This window comes from Pinus tabuliformis, chromosome 9, assembly GCF_031772625.1.
Source record: "Pinus tabuliformis cultivar Carrire ecotype Pingquan chromosome 9, CPIR1, whole genome shotgun sequence".
In the NCBI taxonomy this organism is placed as follows: Eukaryota; Viridiplantae; Streptophyta; class Pinopsida; order Pinales; family Pinaceae; genus Pinus; species Pinus tabuliformis.
The window spans coordinates 1,727,349,414-1,727,356,518 of record NC_142307.1 but is presented as its reverse complement, the minus strand read 5'-3'; positions in this window follow the sequence as shown (position 1 = coordinate 1,727,356,518).

Sequence of the window (7,105 nt, the reverse complement as noted above, 5' to 3'; positions counted from 1 at the left end):
TTATTGATGGGTGCAATAGTTCTGTGGTTCCTGAAAGTGGAGCAGAAAATCTAGTGGTCTCTGGAGAGAAGACCATGCTGTGGCATCAAAGGCTTGGACATATTAGAGAAAAGGGCCTTTGGATACTTCATGGTAAAGGTATGGTAGAAGGTATGAGTAATAGCTCTATGGATTTTGATTTCTGTGAAAATTGTGTATATGGGAAGCAGAATCAGGTGAGTTTTCCCTCTGGTAGTAAGAGGGCGAAACAAATATTAGAACTTGTGCACAGTGATGTGTTTGGACCTGTGAAGGTTCCATCACTGGGTAAGTCTGTGTACTATGTATCATTTATAGACGACTTCTCAAGGAATACATGGATATATTTCCTTAAGAAGAAATCTGAAGTCTTTGACAGGTTTAAAGAATTTAAGGCTCTGTGGAAAACCAGATAGAGAAGAAGATAAAGGTGCTGAGGACAGATAACGGTGGAGAATTTTGCAGTAAGGAATTTGAAGAATTTTGTAAGAAGTGTGGTATAGCACGGCAGAAAACTACTCCATATACACCTTAGCAAAATGGAGTTGCAGAAAGAATGAATAAGACGTTGATGGAAAAGGCAAGAAGCATGCTTAGTGGTGCTGGGTTAGGACAAAAATTCTGGGCAGAGGCGGTGGATAATGCATGTTACCTGGTCAACAGGTCACCTTCATCAACGTTGGAGGATAAGACTCCACAAGAGGTATGGACTGTTAAGAAATCCTCTCTTTCACATCTGAGGGTATTTGGATGTGATGCATATGTACATGTTCCAAAGGAGAAATGAACCAAGTTGGATAGTAAATTTGAAAAGTGCATCTTTATTGGGTATAAGGATGGTTTAAAGGGTTATAAGCTTTAGAACCCAGTCACATAGAAGGTTGTGTACAACCGAGATGTGGTGTTCAGAGAGGTGAAAGATGTTATTAAACATGAAGTCCAACGAAAGGAACTTGAGAAGATAGAGTTTGAGTTAAAGGAGGAAGAATCAGACTCTACAGCAGAGGAGGAATCAGAAGATGAAGAGCCACAAACTCCGGCTGTGAGAAGATCATTTCGAGAAAGAAGGAAGCCTGAAAGGTATAGTCCATCTGCTTTCTGTTCAAATTTTGCTTTATCTATTACTGACGATGATCCCAGAACTGTGAAGGAAGCAGTAGATTTAGAGGATGGAAAACTCTGGAAAGAGGCCATGGTTGATGAAATGGCATCTTTGCACAAAAATTGGGCATTATGGCTAAAGTGTTGTCCTTGATGGCAACCCATTCAGGTGATAGACCACAGTACTTCAAGTCAGCAGCAGAGATTGATGATCAGCCATCAAAGATTGAAGAAAATAAGGGGTACGCAGGTACACCTTGCATAAGGTGCGTACACGAAGGTCAGTGTTACATAAAGTGCGTACATACCCGCAGTTATCCCGTTCAGGAGGTGCGTACCCCCAGTGCACACATTTCAAGGCAAAGAATTTCACATGTGGGGTTTTCTTATGTTTTACTCTTGGTATTTAGCCGACGGTATTGTGTTATTATGGTGTCGGCTCGTGGTATTGATCCATGATTTAAGGAAGAGCTTTCCTATATAAAGCAAAGGAGATCATTTGGCTTGAGCATGTTTTTGGTTGAATATCTTATGAGGGCTAGATCTGACATATTATGATCTCTCTTGGGAGTATGTCTAGATCTAAATAAGGCGAATCTACTGATGGATCGAGATCTCTTCGGCGCATGTTCAGATCTGTAGATCTGACTGTCTGGGTTATTTCTGAAGTCTTGAAATCATCTATGCCCGAAGGTACGCAGGTACAGTGAGAGAAAAGTGCGTACATACGCAGGAACGAAGCGTTTCAGGTGCGCCGGTACACAGGCACAGAAGGGTTTCAGGTGCGCCGGTACGCAGGCACAGAAGGTTTTCAGGTGCGCCGGTACGCAGGCACAGAAGGGTTGCAGGTGCGTCGGTACGCAGGCACAGAAAGGTTGCAGGTGCGGAGGTCCGCAGGCAGTTCAATGGACTCAGAGCGAGGTACGCAGGCTAGCAGTTGAGCAGGGTGCGTACGTAAGCAGGCGAGCAGTTGAGCAGGGTGCGTACTGTAAGCAGGCAAGCAGTTGAGCAGGGTGAGTACTGTAAGAAGGCAAGCAGTTGAGCAGGGTGCTTACGTAAGCAGGCGAGCAGTTGAGCAGGGTGCTTACTTCTCTTAAAATCTTTGTTTATCATTGTTGTGTTCTGGGTTTGGTCCTATTATTGTTGATCTGGTTACTACAGTTGACTGGGTGATTCTCTTATACTTGATGATCATTTGATGCTTATGGATCCAGTTTGAAAATTTATGAAAAGTGGTCCTTGTAAGAAAAGAAGTAGGGGGTTGTAGCTCCCTTCCAGGAGAGACCGGAAAACGACAGAGAGAGTTGTAGCTCTCTGCAGGTTGCAGCCTGCGTACTGGTAAAGGACTGCACCAGTACAAAACCATTGTAAAAGGAGTTTCTAATTTGAAAGAAGATAGAGAAATATTGCAGCAGGTGGTTTTCACCCACATTGGGTTTCCACCTTACATCTTGTGTTATTTGGTGTGACTATCTGTTTTCTTTTGTTCATGCTCATTATTTTATGGTACTGACATGCAAAAATAATTCAAAGAACAAATAAAGAAGATTTATTAAAAGAATTAGATAATACTGATTCACCCCCCCTCTCAGTATTATTTCCAACAAAAATGAGGCTTGGGATCTGGTGGAGTTGCCGGCTGGAAGGAAACCCATTGGCAGCAAATGGTTGTTCAAAAGGAAGACAAATGCAGAAGGAAAAGTGGAGAAATACAAAGCTCGGTTGGTAGCAAAAGGTTATTCCCAGGTGTCGGGAATTGATTTTGGTGATATTTTTTCTCCTGTTGCCAAGTTAACTTCTATTAGATTACTTTTATCTGTTGCTGCTGCTTTTGATTTTAAGGTAGAACAGATGGATGTGAAGACAACATTTCTTTATGGGGATCTGGAAGAGGAAATCTACATGAAGCAACCTGAAGGCTTTGCAGTGAAGGGTAAGAAAGAATCGATATGCAAGTTAAAGAAGTCTCTGTATGGGTTAAAACAGTCACCAAGGATGTGGTATTAGAAATTTGATACATTTATATGGGGACTTGACTTCACCAGAAGCAAAGCAGATCACTGTGTGTATTTTAAATTAATTGGTGACTGTGTTATTTATCTGGTCTTGTATGTGGATGATATGTTGCTAGTTGGAAATGACAAAGAAATTATCCAGAATTTGAAGACCCAATTGTCCTCCAAATTCGACATGAAAGATCTTGGTGCTGCAAACTATATTTTGGGCATGGAAATTAAAAGAGATCGGGCAAAGAGGAAGCTCTGGTTAAACCAGAGGAAGTATGTCGAGACAATACTACAGAAGTTTAATATGCAAGATAGTAAACCGGTGAAGGTTCCTATTCCTGTAGGTGTGAGGTTATCTGCTGAACAATGTCCCAAGACACAAGAAGAGGAAGGGGACATGTCTCGTGTTCCATATGCAAGTGCAGTAGGTAGCCTGATGTATTCAATGGTTTGTACTAGACCAGACATTGCACATGCAGTGGGAGTATTGAGAAGGTTTATGTCAAAACTAGGAAAGGAGCATTAGACAACAGTGAAGCGGGTTTTCAGGTATTTGCGTGGCACTAGTGATTATGGTCTGTGCTACCAAGGAAGACCAGGATTGGACAGAGTGTTGGATATTCGTGGCTTTGTTGATGCAGACTGGGCTGGAGATATGGATCAGAGAAGATCAATAAGTGGGTATGTGTTTAACCTATTTGGAGGTGCAGTTAGTTGGATGAGTAAGAAACAATCTGTAGTGGCACTATCAACTACAGAGGCAGAATACATGGCAGCCACTCATGCAAGCAAGGAAGTAGTTTGGTTGCAGAGATTGTGTTCAAGTATGGGGTTAGTACAGGAAGCTATAAGGATAGACTGTGACAGCCAAAGTGCAATTTTCTTGGCAAAGAACCTTACATATCATTCAAAGACAAAGCACATTGATGTCCAGTACCACTTTGTGAGGGATATGATAGAAGACAAAAAGGTGTTGCTGGTAAAGGTGGACACTTTGAAGAATACTGCAGATGCATTGACAAAATCTATGAGCTCTGAGAAGTTCTCTTGGTGTAGAGAGACAATGGGCATTTCAGGGCTAGGAAAATGACTAAGCTCTCTTGTGGCCCCCTGTGGAAAGAAAACAACAAGTGGGAGAATGTTGGGTTGTGTTATATTCTTTCCATGTAGTTAACAAGGGGTTTGAAGGGCACTCGTAACCCCACTTTATGGGGTCTGGGGCAGCGCCCCAGAAAATTTTGGTTTTGGACCCTATGTTAGGTTGGGCAGACCCACCTATGGTTTTGTGCATGATTTTCGCACATGTTTTTTGGACGCGATGGTTTTCGGTCCATGGTATTGGATGCTTCGGCATGTATAAATATGTATTGTAACATTGAAAGGAACATAATGAAAAATCAAGCTGGTAGTCCCAGTTTTGGGATCCAGTGGGAAAATCTCTGTGTATATGTGTTTTACGTGTTATGCTCTTGCATTGTTTATTTTTCTGTGTTTTAGAATTTGTATGTAGGTAATTTTTGTACGGGGTTAAAACCTACACACCACCCATCATGAAGCAATATCACTTGAAAGGGAGCTCTGACGGGTGGACAAGCGTGGCCGTTAAGCCAACATTGGCCCCCAGAAATTCAAAGTCAACAAAGCAATATCTGCAGATTAATGGTCACTATTGATTATGGGGGGGTGAGATTTACCTCCAACTTTGCCAAGGAACCCTGCCAAGGAGATTAAAAGAGCCCGCCACCTGTCAGACCAACATGACAACCTCGTTATCCATTTGGATCATTGGAAAGCGAGTTGACATTGAAGATCTCTCTTGATCTGAAAACCATATCATATCTCTTCCATTTTGGAAATTTGTGTATATATTTTATTTTTAAAAAGGTATCAAGTTGTTATGTAATTATTAGAGCAATTAGGCCTTCGACACGCTGGTACAACTAATCAGTTTAGCTAACTATCGCTCTAGAATATATTTTTGTAACTTTTTTTGCAAGGAATATCCCTATAAGATGGAAGAGGGAACTCATTAGAAGGGTTCAATTTTCTATTCAAGTGACCACTATAGTTCTGTAAATTTGGCAAGTTTCTATTTAAAAAAGATATGTATGTTGTTCTAAAAGACTCATGAAGAAGTTTTTGGCGATTCAAAGCACTGATGTGTGGAGTTTGTGTTCTTCTCTCTGTGTATCATTTTCATATGTGTTTCTTTCCTCTTAGAAATCCTGTAATATTATAGCCGTTGGAACCAAATATTGTATGTCAGATTTATCTATGTCGTGTAATGGTAGGTGGTACCTGTAAATGTAAGATTGAAAGCCTTAAATTGCGCTCCATGGTTTCTAATCTCATTATCTTTCTTTATACATTATTCTACTGCATTTAAATGCACACGATTCTATTAACTAGCCCTTTGTATACTACGACAACAAAAGAAACTTTCTCCATTTCTTCCCTCACCTATACTACGACAACAAAAGAAACTTCACTACCTGTGTGTAAGCCACCATGACTGAACATAACTTCTTTGGATCAATATACTATGAATGTATGTATGTAATATGCCTGGTTTCTAAGTATGATTATTGAACCAATTTCAAATTATTTTATACTTGTAAACTCTTGAGTGATAAATATTTATCTACAATAGAATTTAATATGTCCTAGTCACTGACCCTTATTCTCAACCTGAGGGTTGTCTGTAGGAGCTACAATAGTTATAATTCAAATAAAGTGAGTTCAAGGGTTCCTATGGCTCAATCTAGAGGCCCATTGGAGAGTGTAAAAAGTTTTCAAACACATACAATCAAGAAATCATACTTGGATGCAATAAACTAGGGTGTTAACCATAAACTGCGGCAAGAAAATACTTTATAAGAAGAATTAGAAAATTTCCCCCAAGTCTATGATAAAAGTGTAAATTAAGGGCTAGATAAAGACAAAATAAGAGAAATATTTACAACATTTTTTTTTTATATTTTTTTTTATTTTTTATTTTTGTGTGGAAAACACATATAAAAACACAATAAACCATATATGTTAGTGCTAATTTATGGTTGAAATTGCATGTAAAATGATATATTTGCTTTTCCAAATAAATGCATAGAAGTCCTAACCCTAGGACAATAATATACAAGGAAAATAATGCTAAAATTAAAGGATTTTTCTATAACTAAACCTTAATATAGAATAGAACAAATAAAATAAAATTATTTAGGGTTAGAAAAAAGATTGGTATAATAGATAAGACTATGCTTTTCTTAATCTAGGGCTAATAGAGATTAAGAGTAAAAATATTTGGAAGAAAAGTTATGATGATGAGTAAAAGAAAATTAAGGGAGGTGAATCTGTGTCCCTCAACTCCTTAACCATAATGTCTTTCTATATTATTTAGAGATTGAAAGGAAGGGAGCTAAACCTAGGTCACCTCAAGAGAAACTTGATGAAAATCTTGTGCAAGGAGATTTTAGAGCCATGAAAGATCAACAAAGATTTGGTGAAAATTTCATTAAATCCTAACTCGTTAATGAGAAAAAGATGGAAGAATATAACTTACATTAGCATAACACATATCATCAAAGATTCATTAATAATCATCCAAGAGAGTGTTTTCGTTGCGATAATGACCCTCCAAATTTTTTTCCAATGTCAATTTTGGAGCCTACAACAACTGTGGTTTCAAGCCCCCTTGTGTCATCATGTTGTTTGTTTTGTTATCTATGTGTTTTCCCCTAGCGTCACATTCTCCTAATTCAATGTTTCCTAAGCATCACCACTTAACCATTATAAGTGTTTGAGTTAGTTAGTTCTTGGTTAGGTGAACTCACAATCATTCTTGACATAGAAACTTGCCTTATGGCCATGCACACACTCAAAAAGCACTCAAAAGCATGAAAAAAAAAAAACAAAAGCAAGAAAAACACTCAAAAAAGAAAAAGCACACATTAAGTTGGTGAAGCGCACAAGTTGAGTGCACTCCA